This window comes from Lynx canadensis, chromosome C1 (genome assembly GCF_007474595.2).
Source record: "Lynx canadensis isolate LIC74 chromosome C1, mLynCan4.pri.v2, whole genome shotgun sequence".
Taxonomy (NCBI): Eukaryota; Metazoa; Chordata; class Mammalia; order Carnivora; family Felidae; genus Lynx; species Lynx canadensis.
This window is the reverse complement of record NC_044310.1, coordinates 123,900,568-123,915,641: the sequence shown is the minus strand read 5'-3', so window position 1 is coordinate 123,915,641 and position 15,074 is coordinate 123,900,568. Positions and strand designations below refer to the sequence as shown.

At 38.3% G+C, this 15,074-nt stretch overlaps 1 protein-coding gene across 1 annotated transcript in view; it reads left to right on the top strand.

Annotated features, from left to right (window-relative positions):
* The window catches only part of NCKAP5 (NCK associated protein 5), a 579,104-nt gene that overhangs the window by 273,437 nt on the left and 290,593 nt on the right, over positions 1-15,074 (top strand). The window lies entirely within an intron of this gene.

Here is a 15,074-nt window from a genome sequence, read left to right as displayed (position 1 = left end):
CAGAACAAAGGACTTATGTTTAGTGCTTGAGTGCATTGGTCAGATGTTTGAACAAGCTCAGGTTCTTTCCTGAAGTGTATATTTTGTCTCATGTAATTTTATAGGAGTTCATTTAACAGGTGAAGCAAGACAACCTTTCTTCAAATGGAACTGAGTTAAATGTCAACTCAGATAAAAAAAGAAAAAAAAAAAAAAAGATAGGGGCACCTGGGTGGCTTAGTCCATTAAGTGGCTAACTCTTGATTTCAGCTCAGGTCGTGATCTCATGGTTCCTGAGTTTGAGCCTTGCATCTGGCTCTGAGCTAAGATCGTGGAGCCTGCTTGGGATTCTCTCCCTCCCTCTTTCTATCCCTCCTCTCCTTGTGCTTTCTCTCTACCTTGCTCAGAATAAATAAATAAACTTTATTTTAAAAAAAAGATAACTTCTGTTCATAGACTTCAGAATAATGACCAGTTCAATGCTACATACACATAACTATTTACATATCAATACTGCATAAACATATGATTTAAATGATTTGCCTAATGAATAGGTATAGATGATGGGGGAAAATTAAGATATAGAATATTGCTAAAGTTCATGTAATAAATGAACACTATTTGCAAAATTCTTGCTATCAGTACTATCATCAGAATTGTATCTGAATTTGCCATGGTCCGTCCTTGTTTTTATCACAATGGACAGTCATTTCCATTACAGTGATTGGCTTTGTGATTCTTGTTCTACAATTTATTGTAGCAGGGAGGCTTGGTTTTTTTCCAGTTCTAGGTCAAAGTGTGTATAAAAGATGTCTTGCTGAACCCTCAGCACTCCTTACACAGTTTGCCTTTTCTTTCCCCTACTTTATTTCCGGATCAGTTCGGAGAGAGATAGAGTATCTCCTTTTCCAAATTTCATAGTTTTCACATATGTATGGGCATTTGTACCCCACTCAAGAATCTGAAATATGCAAATCTCTTTTGGGTATTTTACAAAATCATCACTATTCTTAGGATGTTGCTTTTGCAAAAGTTAGCATTTGTCATTGCACTCAGGCCATTCTGAACCTCTTATCTACTCCAAATTTGAATGAATAGCCCAGAAATTATCTAGGAGAAAATTCAGTATCTTTTAATTAAATTTGCATGGCCTGGAGAAATAGAGAAATTACGTGTAACCAGTAATGTTACCAATGTAGCGTGAGTCTCAAAGGTTAGACCAGCCCAACTTTTCACAACCCTCCCACTTCAAATGGATCTAAGTCATTTCTCTTTTGTAAAGGAACTCATCACTGTCTGATTACATCTATATGCCTGAGATTCTTTCAAAATTTGACAGTATCCTGTATACATTTTTATTTTTCCTTCTTTAGAAAACAATTTCTTTCCGGAAACAAAGTGGTAGACTTACATAGATTTTTAAAAAATACACGTATATGCACATAAAATGGAGTATATAATTAAAAAGAACATATTCCATTTCACAACTTAATAAACTTTTATTTATACTAGTCTTGTTCAAGGCAGTGTTTGAGGCCATATACAAGGATGGAGAGTGCCATCGCCCTAATTCCAAAGAATGTAGTTTAATGGGGTGGATGACATTCATAGATAAATGTATCATAGTGCAGAATGTGAGAAATATTGGGGAATACCAGCACACAAGAACCAACTGGAAGAGGATCAGTAAAGTGTATAGGCTGTTCCTTACCAGATAATTTTTATTAGACAAAAGTTGAGGGTTGAAGAGCATTGTAGCACATTTTCATTAATTATCATTTCTATTAATTAAGATAAGCTAGATGTGCTTTTCAATGAGTAAAAAGGTTTAAATATTTTTTTTTTCCTTTGTAAATGTTTAAGATGTTAATCTCCGTGAGTAAAAGGAATATAGGATTTAAAAGCAGTCTTTGGAAGGAGTAATACCAAATCAAGGATCCACCAAATTAAGGATATGTTTATAATAGGGGTACCTGGGGGCTCAGTTGGTTAAGCTTCTGACTTCAGCTCAGGTCATGATCTCACAGTTCATGAGTTCAAGCCCCGTGTTGAGCTCTGTGCTGACAGCCTGGAGCCCACTTCCAGTTCTGTGTCTCCCTCTCTCTCTGTCCCTCCACTCTTTCTCTCTCTCTCCCTCTCTCAAAAATAAATAAACATTAAAAAAATTATAAAAAAGGATATGTTTAAAATAAATTAAAAATATGTTGTTTGAAATCCCTGAGCTGACATGTTTGATCAACAACTTCAGTTTATGGTACACTGATACCAGTTATGGTCTTATTATGAATAGATGTTTCTCAAATAATTCTTGTTAATTTTTTAGCACCCATTTACCTTAGGAAAGTATTTTTCAAAGTGTGGTTCCTGGACCACCTATAATAGAATTACTTGGGGGGTGCTTGTTGAATCAGATTCAGAAACTCTGGAGTTGAATTCCTGGTATCTGCATTTTGACAATGACCTACCCCAATTTGTGTCTGCTGAGTTTTAACACCATGGTCTAAAATCATGTAAATTGTTCAGAAAAGTAGTAGAATTATATTTATTTCCCTGTATCTCTTAAGACACAGTTTCACAGATGGAGTGGCTTCTTTTTTATTTCCACTTAGAATTTTACTGACATATTCAATTGTTTAAAATTTATACTCAGTAAATGTTGAGTAATTTGTCTAGAAATCATTAAAGAGTTGAAAAAAATGTTTCTGTAAAAAATCAAAACAAAGCTGTCCATGAAACAGTTTTTTATCCTGACCCCTCTCTCTGAGGAGTGTGTACACTGAACTTTCTCCTGGTTCTGTGAACTTTCTAGCTGACAGTACCAGTGTTTAGAGCTCACTGGTGGCTGCCTGATACTAAGGAACATGTCATTAGCAACCTCTCTGAAAATTTTGCCTGACTCTGGGCTCAGCACTCCATTGTCCAGACCTGGCCTTGCAGGGGCAGCTCAAAAGTTTAGTGTGTTTGTATATAGGTGATGGAATGATGTGTTCCTAATCTCATGGTATCTGAACTCCTAGGTCAGGGCTAACCCTTGCCATACAATGGCATATGCAGCATTGTAGTAGAGTTTAGTTAAGAGTAAGCTTAAGGTAGTTGGACTATTTTCTTAAGTTCAAGATCAGGGGTTCTGGTACTAAGAAAAATAGAACCTTGTGTCTGTATTAATGATGACTGGAAAATCACTTAAATATTCCTTTATTAAATAGTGGGCGCCTGGGTGGCTCAGTTGGTTAGACGTCCGACTTCGGCTCAGGCCATGAACTCGTGGTCTGTGGGTTCGGGCCCTGAGAGCAGGCTCTGTGCTGATAGCTCGCAGCCTGGAGCCTGCTTTGGATTCTGCGTCTCCTTTCTCTGCCCCTCCCCTGCTCATGCTCTGTCTCTCAAAAATAAATAAACATTAAAATTGTTTTTAAAGTTAAATAGCTAAGGTAAGTTGGAAGAACTCAACTTACTCTATAGCATTTCGGCCCCTGATAGTCTATGCAAAGGGGAGCTTGTGAGGTGTATGTTACGTCATTGAATGTGTTTCTCAGCAGTATCAGTTTCAGAGGCATTTGTTCATCTGCCAACTGACAGGTCAGCTAATCCGGAACCTTTCCAAGATGCCTAAAAACCAATGGTCAGACTGAGTCTTATCTGTTGTCCTGGGACTTCTCTTACCTTTGGGAATGGAAATAGGCCATGGATAGGACTCCTAAGCCATCAGCTGCCCACACCTTCTCCTCCTGTCAGAGGAGATCCTGTCATGTGGGTTTCTTTGTCACAGTGACCACTTGTTGATCTCATCTACTTGAATTCATTTATTGAAATCCTGTAAGCCCCCTCAGGTTTCCCAGAATTGAGATCTTATGAAGTGCTCTAAATTTCTGGAGACCTTTAATGGTCTCTGCTGCCTGCCTCAATTAGCCACTATAGTGGAATGATTGGTGGTTCCCTAAAAAACATCCATATGCCCTAGCCCCAGAACCTGTAAGTATCACTTTATGTGAAGAAAAAATATTTTTTTTTTATTTTCCTTTCTAGGAAATAACTCCCCTACTCTGTGTTTCTTCCCTGTATTCCTCCTTTATTACTCACACAAAACATTTCACTTCTGACACTTCTTATCACCAAATGTGTCGAGATTTTCCCCACACCAAGCCACTCCCTGTAATACCAGTTGAGTGTCCTATAATCCAACTCAATTTCAACACTCTCTACCTGGAGATAGCGTCAGTTCCCACAGGTTAAGGGCTCAGTTCCATAAGATTGCTGCCACTCTACTTCAGATGCATTTGTAAGAAGAAAGTCTCCAGGTTACCCACAATTTCTGTCCAATGTGGCTACACGTTGGAGGTTCCTATGACCTTTCCTCAGGTTTGATTTATTTGCTAGAGTGACCCACAGAACTCAGCAAAACACTTACTTATGTTTGCCAGTATATTAAAGGATATGATACAGGATACAGATGAACAGCCAGGTGAAGAGATACATAGGACAAGGTCTGGGTTAATCCCAAGTGCAAATGTTTCCATCCCCATGGAGTTGGGGTGCATTACTCACTGGTATGTGAATGTGTTTACCCACCTGGAAGTTTTCTGAACCCCTTATAACTGGGATTTTATAGAGACTTCTTCATGTAGGCACAATCAATTATTAACTATTTCTAGCCTCTTTCCCCTCTCTGGAAAATGGAGTGTGGGGTTGAAAATTGCAAGCTTCTAATCATGGTTCAGTCTTTCTGGTAACCAGTCCTAATCCAGGAGCCCATTTATAGTTGCCTCAGCAGAACAAAAGACATTCCTAGTGTTGTTATTGCTTAGAAATTTATAAGGATTTTAGGAGCTCCATGACAGGAGCTAGGGTCAGAGACTAATATATACTTTCTCTTAACTCACACTTTATTTGGCAAAAGAGTGCAAATTACTTTATATGGCAAAATACAGGATCAAGTCAAGCATCTTAAGAGAAAGAGCTTATCCTGAATTATCTATGTGGGCCCTTAATGTAATCATGGGTATCCTTGTAAGAAAAATGCACAGACGTGAAGAGAGAGAAGACATTGTGAGGATAGAGCAGAGAGAGCTGTGGTCACAGCCAAGGAATGTTGATGGTCACTGGAAACTGGAGGAGGTAAAGAACAGATTCCTTCCCAGAGCCAAGGGACCATGCTCTGCTGACACTTTGATTTTGGACTTATGGCCTCCACCACTGTGAACAGTTAAATTTCTGGGTTTTTTTTTAATGTTTATTTATTTGTTTTTGGTACACACACACACACACACACACACACACACACACATACAACATATACATAGAGAGAGAGAGAGAAAGAGAGAGACAGAGAGACAGAGCACATGAACAGGGGAGGGGCAGAGAGAGAGAGAGAGGGAGACACAGAATCCAAAGCAGGCTTCAAGATCCAAGGTGTCAGCACAGAGCCCGACACGGGGCTCGAACTCACAAACCGCGAGATCATGACCTTAGCTGAAGTTGGATGCTCAACCAACTGTGCCACCCACGTGACCCAAATTTCTGTTGTTTTAAGCTACTTAGTTTATGGTCAAAAATGACCACCAGAAACTAATATTATCTGATTTGTCCACTTTCCCACTGGCCAAGACATTGACCAACACCCCTTACCATTCTCTGAAAAGTGCCACCCACTGAACTAGAATTGGCCCTGGCACTGACTGTAGAGACATGTTGTCCACTCCCACAGGGTATCGGATGTGGTATCTTTATTGAAAGGGATAATAGGAAGCTGCACTTGTGATCCTGTGACATCCAAATGGCCACATCAAAATGTAAAAGCACAGTTTGGGGTCTTTCACAGGTAGGTGTGTGTGTGTGTGTGTGTGTGTGTGTGTGTGTGTGTGTGTGTGTTTCAGCAAAAATTATGTGTACTGATATCCTTGACTCCTCTTCTATCCCTAAGGCTTACCTTATGCCTGAGTACCTGCTGCACTTATGATTTTATAATAAAAAATAACTGTTTTAATAGCTTAATTTTTCTATCTTATCAAAATTTCCACATGTTAACCAGGCTTCATCCAACTTGCCAGTCAGAATATCCTGTACTTGTCTTGAGTTACCTGCCTGTCCTCTGGGTCAGAGATGATACTGGCAGCCTGGGAGGGAAGGGGGGTGTTGGTCCCCTCTCTGATTTTGAAATATGTAGATAGCTATAAAATCTGGATTTCTATCTTCTCTTGAGAATTGCATGATCTCTTGACACAGGAGTAACTCTGTATAGCAGGCCTGATCAGATAGAAGTGAGGCTGGATTGCTCCCCTGGCCAGCCCCTTGATTTGCTTTGCCTGCCTGGCCCCTAAAGACACTGAATATGAGACCCTGGTTGGGGAATCTGGTGTCTGGCTGCTCATCCATCATCCCAGGAATAGGCACTACCACTACTGTTCCATTATTAGCCATCCCACTATAACCTCCAAGGTCATTCCTGTCTCAAAATCAATGCTCTGATTATGTGATTTGATGAGAAAATTTGTCAGTGATAAAAGTTCTTATCTTCTTCACTGAAACCTAATCTGTACCACAGAGCACATTTCTCTGTGTATACCACAGAACGCATTTCTGAAACACTGTTTCTGTGCAGGAGGGGGATTTGGCTAACAGCTTCTGCAAAGTACCTGTTTGCACTGACAGCTGCGTACATAACTAAGAGGATTTTCTTGATTTGGGCAGCCAATCTCACCAGACCCTCAGGGATATTTTGTTTTCTAATGGGGTTAGCTATATAACCAGAAAAATCCTTGTTAACATTTATTTTTTGTCCAGTAGGTTTCCAAAGTCGATTATGGCTTATTTGAAGGAGGAGAACAAACAGGAATGGACATTCAGTGAGCATTTTCCGGCTCTGCCCATTGCCCCATTGTCTCTTTCTGCTTCCCGTTGAGAAGCCTGATATGTCCTGAGGGCAATTGTTAGCCTGCACCCTTAGATGGGGCAGGCACCACTCATTTCAAGGCCCTGAGAAGCTATTTATTATTGAAATCCACAAGGTAGATACTCAGTAAATATTGACTGATTCAGCCTTCTTAGTGTTAGCTCATACTACACCAGGTAGCATTTCTACTTTTAGATATGGACCATTTTTGAAAGCCCTTTTCTACAGGCTGAATGTTTGTGTTATCCCAAAATTCAGTGTTGAAACCGAATCTCTACTGTGATGGTGTTTGGAGGTGGGGCCTTTGGGGTGTAACTAGGTCATGAGCAGTGAGCCCTTGAGAATGGCATTGGTGCTGTCATAGAAAAGGCCCTAGAGAGCTCCTTGCCTCCTTCTGCCATATAGTACACAGTGGAAAGATGGCCATCTGTGAGCGAAGAAGACAGTCCTCTCTAGACTCCATATCTGTTGACACCTTGATATTGCTCTTTCCAGCCTCCAGAACTCTGAGAAATAAATGTTTGTTGTTTATAAGTTACCCTGTGGTATTTTGGACATAACTGGACATAACTAAGACAGCCTATAAAAGCTGAATTGGATCCACAGTTATGTTTCTATCCAGTGATAAATTCTTCCCTGAATAAACTTCTTCCTTCTCTCCACACAATTAGGATAATTAGTGTTACTCTTGGTCATACAGACCTGGGTTTGAATTCTTTCCCCACCACATTCTAACTGTCTGAGTCAACTTACTTTACCTCTGTAACCTTTATATGATAGTATTCAAATATGGACAATAATGCCCACTTCAGAAAGTTGTGGCAAATGAAAATGTCATAATGCATGTGACAATCTTAGCACCACAGCTGATGTAAAAATACACATCCATGTCATTACTATAGTTAATGCTACAGCTACTGATAAGGCTATTAAATGTGTATGAAATTCAGTGATGGGATGAGTTCAGCTTCCTAGGACACAGCTGGGAATATTAAAAAAACAACTCAAAATGTTTTGTGGAAGTGAAAACAAATGGTTTGTGATTTGTATACTAAATGCACTCACTCTGTTTTTTTGGAGAGAACTTCACTTCTCACTCATAATTAGTTTGCTTCTATTTTAGACACATTGTTAATCAACTGGGTTATAAAGTTTCTAAGTTCATAGAAATCCAGTAAGGGAGATCTTGTATATATATATATAAATAACTGTTAGAAGCAAGTATGGTGTTAACAGTGTCAGACAAATAACAAATTAGAAAAAGGATAGGAAAATTATATATACTCAGCAATTGATAGTTATAATGACTGTCCTAAATGGCTGTAGAAAGGTTAAATTATGTTCAGATCATACCAATGAAAATTAAAAGTATGTGGCCCATTTTAGGAAAAAAGTTACCAGAAGATTTTTTTAGTTTGTTTGATTTAATAGGTAGTTAATAGTTATCTGGCAAAAAAACAAAACAAAACAAAAAAAAACAAAAAAAAACTTATTGAGATATTTTGTTTTTGTTCTTATAGGAATAGAAATATTAGTAATTATAGTAATTTATATTATTAAGTTTTCTGAGTCCATGAGAAAATATATTCTGAGGAATGTCAAATAATTCCCTCTACGAATTTTATCCTAAGATCAATAAATTTAAAATACAAGTATAGACTCAATGTAATACAATGCATATAGTATTTTATAAGCAAATATAGAACTGAAAATTTTGAATAACTAAGCAATTAAGCAACAAATAAATGAGTATTTTTTAAACAAATTATAATTATTATGTTTATAAATTGTACTTTAACATATAATATACATTTTTGGGAAAGACCATTTATTTAAGCAAAAACAAAAGCAAAACTGTTCTTGGAACCACAAAAATTTCAGCCTGGAAGAATTCAAAGTGTTTTAGTCCAGCCCTCCTTTTAAGGTAAGAGTCCCCTCCGTGTACAAGTTCCCTATATAGCTGGCAGGGACATGAAGCAGGTTGGATACCGGATACTAGAGCCAAACTGTCTCATTGCATATTCCACTGTACCACTTACAGTCTGTGTGACCTTGAGATAGTCACGTAACTTGTCTCTCTCATTTGCCTCATCTAAGTTAAGAGGGGTAGGTGAGTGAGTGATAATGATAATAGCTACTCATAGAGATTATTATCTTGAAAATGGTATGAGTTAACACATACAAAGCACTTACAACCAGGTCTAGAATATAAGTGCCAGTAAATTGTTGTGTTTAGTGCCTATAATCTATAATCTTTTAGGAGTTGCAGTGAGTGAAATAGAAACTCAAGGGTGTTTGCAGTGTGGTTTGTGGGTATTATATACTGGGTGATGTGTGTGAACTGATGTGAGTAGAACCATCATCTCTCAATGCTTGGGGTAGTTTTGATGTCACAAGTCATTTTCATGGTTACCAGCTCAAGGGAGAAATAGACATAGGGGCTTATTGTCTCTTGAGAGGAGAGCTGCATTCACTGTTCCTGAACGTCTTGCACTCCTAAGTGCATTTAGTTCCAAGGCAGTGTGTCTCTTACCCCCATTCAATAGCACAATTCACAGCTACCTGTTGTGCTGACTGGAGTGAACTCTTATGGTAGCTACCTAATGAATTAGGCAGGAGTAGAGGAGGGCAGAAGAGACAGGGTTGATAGAGGTCTGGATAGATCCTTGTTTGGTTAAACTATTTGTCAGATGAGCAGTGTATCTCAAAAGAGCACCCTGGACTGGAGTGAGGGGGACTTTGTCTATGAAAAGATTAGCATCAAAATAGCAGGCAAGGGAAGTGTTGGCAGAAAGCATGTGAAGTCAGCACCAAGGATAGTTCTCTGGGAGCCTTAGGTAGCACTGGTCTTCCCAAAGCTGTGTGAGCCTCCCAGACAAATCCTTGTTTGATTAAAAATGTGTGGGCCTAACATGAAATCTAATAAGGCAAGTTTAAATGCCTTTAAAGAAAGTTGCATATTTTTCCTCTGAAGGAGTTTTCTTTTCTTCCTTTTTTTTTTTTTTTTTTGGTCAAAATAGCAAAATACCCTTCAGGTTGAGAGACAGTTGTTTTTCTGAATTCTTGAACTCTTTGTCATCCTTACCTTTTTCTTTAATGCCTCCTCTTATTCCCAAGGCAAGGGGAGTTCACAATGACCCCTGATTGTGTTCTTTAAGAAATTAGGACAGATGTAGTTGGCTGTGGTTTTAGATGGCCATGATGAGAAAATATGCTATCATCACTGGACAGACCCCAATGACTGTCATCCCTGGAGTTCAAGAATGAACTTGGGCCTATAGTGACTCCACTGGAAATATCCCAAATAGACTGTGTTATAAAATCCTCTGTTACCTTAATTCTGGGCTGTAGTTACTCAGAAAGTCTGCATTCACTCTTCTTGGTCTTATCTTTTTTAGTCCTACTGCTTGCTAACAGATAGTGGAGTGTTGATGCCATAATTAAAAAGTGATGGGTTCTTCTTTAAAACTCACCTCTATGCACAACACTCAGCACAGTCTGGTGACAGTATATTGTACCTCTTACAGACATTTAACCACTTAGAAATTTGAAGTAATACCTTGTTTACCACCTCTACACATACTCTTTCTAACATATAGTATTTCATTGAATGACATGATCTTAGTTTTCTGGTTCTGGAAACATACAAAGTATGAGTCTTTACACTCTCAAAAATCGTCATTAGCCTCAAAAGGAAACAAAGGCAAATAAACATAGATCAAATAGATGATATGCTGACTTATTAATAGTTTTAAGCTATAGATAGCTAACATTTAGTTATTTTTAGAGATACAGCGCTAAGAAACATTTTACTCTATGTAGGAAAATGTTTCGGATATTTGCCTGTTTTTAAATCTTTTGGCTACATCATACTTCAACCACAAAAGGCAGTGGGAGGAATAAGTTTGAGAAAATTGGATAGTAATAAGGATGGTAAAGTGAAGGGAGAAAACTCCTTTTCTTTGTCCCTTTCTCTAGGGGGGTAATTGCACTAATTCATCTGGTATTTTCATTCTTTGCAAAACACCTAAAAGCATAGTCAGAAATAGGCAAGTAGAAGACTTGGTTATCTTTTCAAACTCATCATCATCTTTTCTGTGGCACATAGTCAAATGCATTATCACTCCAGGAAGATGTGCACTAGATCTATTTGTCACAGGGTAGGTGGGGCTAGGCAAACATACTAAACAGCTATACCTGGCAATGGGTAATGAGTTCCAAAATACAAGGAAACGTATCATAAAATGTTCTCTCATAAATGAACAAAACTGTTTTAAAGCACAGTTGATGCATGAGAAGACTGAGAAAACAGGGTTTTTTGTTTTGTTTTGTCTTTTATGAGCACAAGCAAGAAAGCCACTCAGTTTTGTTACTGTATTTCTAAATAGCATATAATGATAGAATGATTATATAGTAAATCATGTTAATTACTTTCTTCCACAGCTGTTGTTTTCAATATTGGGAAATTATAATTGTTTAAAATAAGTGTGTAACTTTCTTCCACATTTTCTGTGCTAAATACAAGTAAATGAGTTTTCAACATCTCTAAAAAATGTTTTGTTTATCCTTCGTAAGAGATAAGTTAACTCTAAATTTTTAGAATTAAATAAAATGCCATAGTTTGTATTTGCTTATTAAGGTCTATTATTTTATTGCATAATGAGCACTATTTGTAGATAGCCCTGTGATGTAAAAGTGTAACTTCCCTTTGAATTATTTTGTTTTGATACCTTATGTGGGTCCAGTGGTTAGCATCCTTGGCTTATATTCTACTGAAAAATATATAAAGAGAAAGTATGTTTTTGTATAACTTATTTCAAATTTGTGTAGTAAGTGAGGACATTCACTAATTTCTCCTTTTGTGGCTTATTTTCAAGAGTCCTATGAACTTCCTATGAAATATCTTGTACTATATTTGCAAAATTAATCCCAAGTATGCATGGCAGAGCTATGGAATACTTGTACTATATCTGCAAAATTAATTCCAAATATGCATTGAAGATCTATGAAGTACAAGCAATTCTGTTTGGGTCATAGATCTTTACACCGTGTGATTAGATATCCTTCATGCTCTCATATAGTTTACAGTCATGTCAGTGAGAAGCAATTAATACATCCATACATGTCTCAAATATAAAGAATGTACATTGAATATATCAAAGAGAGCTAGTCCTCGATATAAGATCTGCACTGGCAAGAAGTTCCTCACTGATTATAAAGAAGATGGTAGGTTCACAACCAAGCTTTATAATTAAAGGAGAAACAAAGCAACAGGGAAATAGGATGAAGAAATGTAAATAAATTACAATAGAATACATATAAAAATATATGAGAGAAAATTAGCCATATGTTTAGGAGACTCTTGCTGGTCAGAGTCAATATTGAGGGAAACTTTACAGTTTTCCTTGTTTGAATAAAGAGGATATATTTTAACACTTGGCCCTTATGCTGGTAATCTGTTGCCCTGTAACAGACTACCTCAAAACTGTAGCTTAGAACCTCACACACATTCATTCCTTCACAGTTTCTGTGCGTCTGGAATCTGAGCATGGCTTAGCTGCATTCTGTTCTGCAGGGTCTTTCATAGGCTGCATTGAAGGTGTCTGCTGGGGCTGTCAGCACCTCCAGAGTCCACTGGGGATAGACTGTCTTCCAAGAGCACATGGCATTGATAGGATTCACTTTCTTTCTGCAACTTGGCCACTGGCAGTTCTCAGTTCCTTTCCACATGAGCCTTTCCAACATGGCAGCTTGCTTCATAGAAGCATGCAAGCAGAGAAAGCAATACAGAGAGTTTGCCAATAAGGGGGAAGTCACAAACTTTTGTAACATAATCACAGAAGTGACATCTCGTTAAACTGGCTGTATGTTGTTGGTTAGAAGCATGTCAGTAATTCCAGCCTATCCTCAAGGGAAATAGACCTCACAGTCATATAAATGACAGGAAGCAGAGATCATTGGGGGTCATCTCAAAAGTATGAATACCATTGCCCTTTATTGTGCTCAAGAACAGAAATTTGCATAATAGCAAATATAATTAATGGATTAAGTATCCTGTGCATTTGTGTATGTACATATACATAACACTCATATGTTTAGATATACATACATACACATATGTGTGCATATATATATACACACATTCATAAATAGAAATATATTAAACAAATTTTTCATCAAAGCTCTAGAAATAAACATTCTAGCATATATATTCATTGTTCATTTCTGAGCTTTTCCTGCCTTCAGGCCCACTGAAACCAATTTCGTCCTGCTGTTCCCCAGATTCACTCCCTGCAAGGGAACCCAGATTTCTAGGCACCAAATATGTCCATACTTCTTTCCAATAAAATCTCTGCATCTTGTGACCTATTTCTCCTTTAAGGGTGTTACTTTCTGAAATACTACAATGCATAATGCATCAAAAATATTTGCCCTGTCATAGCTGGCTGATCTGATTTCCTTCAAAAGTAGCGGAAGGCTAGTCCGAACTGTTTATTTCACGAGGACTTCCTTAAGGGAGTGTGTTGGATGGAGATTTAGTGTGTGCTCCAAGGTGGATAGGGAGGTTATTTTGGCATTTGCACCATTACCAAGAGTAAGCCATGGACATTGCTCATCTGGGTGCAATTGGGATGGTTTTTTGACATCACGACTCTACCGTTTTCCACCCTTGCATCCTTGTAGCTTCTGCTCTCTCTCCTTGGAATAGCCTTCCATCCACCTGTTTGGTGAATGCCTCTCCACCTTTCATGATCCCACTCAGATTTTGCCTTTTGTTGGGAAGATATCCCGGACCCCTTGAGGCAGACTAGTTCATACATACTTGCCTTCTGCTTGGCCTCTGCTTTGTGCAAAATTGCATGCAGCTCACTACATTGTATTTGAAACCAGTTATACTGTCCCTAGATTTTGTTTTTTATGGGAAGAGTTCTTTTAATAAAATAAAATAAAAGTTAATAAACAAACTCACACTGACCTAGGCCCCAACTAGCTTCCCTTAAAATTCTTCTGTGGGAAGAATGCACACAACTACATACAGTCCTTTCTGGCTTTCCTTCAGCTTTACTCATTTATGTAGTTATTTCTGAGTCCTGTTGACTCCTGAAAGTGTCTCTTTTATGCATTTATTTATTTATTTTCTGTTTCCTTCTGTAATCTCCACCCACCTCATCCGCTGTCTGGACCAGGTGGCCCTCAGTCTCTAGCTGACCACCAAAGGACTCAGGGTCCACAGACATCTCTTTTGTTAAGTAATTTTCTTCTCTAAAACGCCCATTGTTTCTAATCTGCTGTGGAATCAAAGCCAAACTCTATGGCTTATCATTGAATATTCTTTACACTATGTTCCTAGCAACCTTCCTACCTTCAACTGAACAAAGATGGACTCACTCAGAGTCTTCTTTGATTGCCCCAATGTCTAAATATGTGGTAAATGGCTAATAAATATTTGAATTGAGAAATGATTTCAGTTATAATTAGGATGTAACATTTATTGAGCAGCTATTTTATGATAGGCAGATTTTACCCATGAGGAAACAGAAACACGTCACTCACCCAAGGCCACATGACTGGTCAGTGGCAGAGCCTGGGAAAGAAAGCAGGCAGTGACACCTAGCACAGCTCCCTTAGCAGTGTGCAGGGTCTGACCCGGGCAGACATTTTCAACTTCACTAAAAACAAGGGTAAACCAGAAGATGTAAGTGGAGGATTTGTTTTTTATAGTCATTATCACACATTTCAGAGATGATTATGTTTTTATCTTTATTCCATTGTGATTTTACCTATAATTATCTGTGTTTTCAGACGATAAGCTTCCTTCTTTTAGGGGTTATTGGTTTAGGCAGCTTTCCCAACTTCTTGAGTATGATTAGGTACGCCCACTGCACGCTGGAGTTGAGTCCAGTGTTCCTGTTACTCTGTGGGGATGACCCAGGTGCCTCCTGCTCAGTCTTGTGTGGCCTCGTTACTCTTTTCTGGGGCTGCAAAGTCAGGGAATAATTAGAGTCAAGGGCCGAGTTTTTGAAGGACTTTTTCCAGAACTTAATTAAGATGTAAAACAGTGTGAAGGGAGAAACAAAGTCACACACAGGTCAGGCCCTGGCTTTCAGAGCAGGGGAAGCTCTAGTGTCTTCTGCTTATACTGGCCTCTTGCTGCCTTGATTCTCTGCACCTTTGCTAGTGCCCTCCCCTTTTCTTTTCTGTCTCCTCT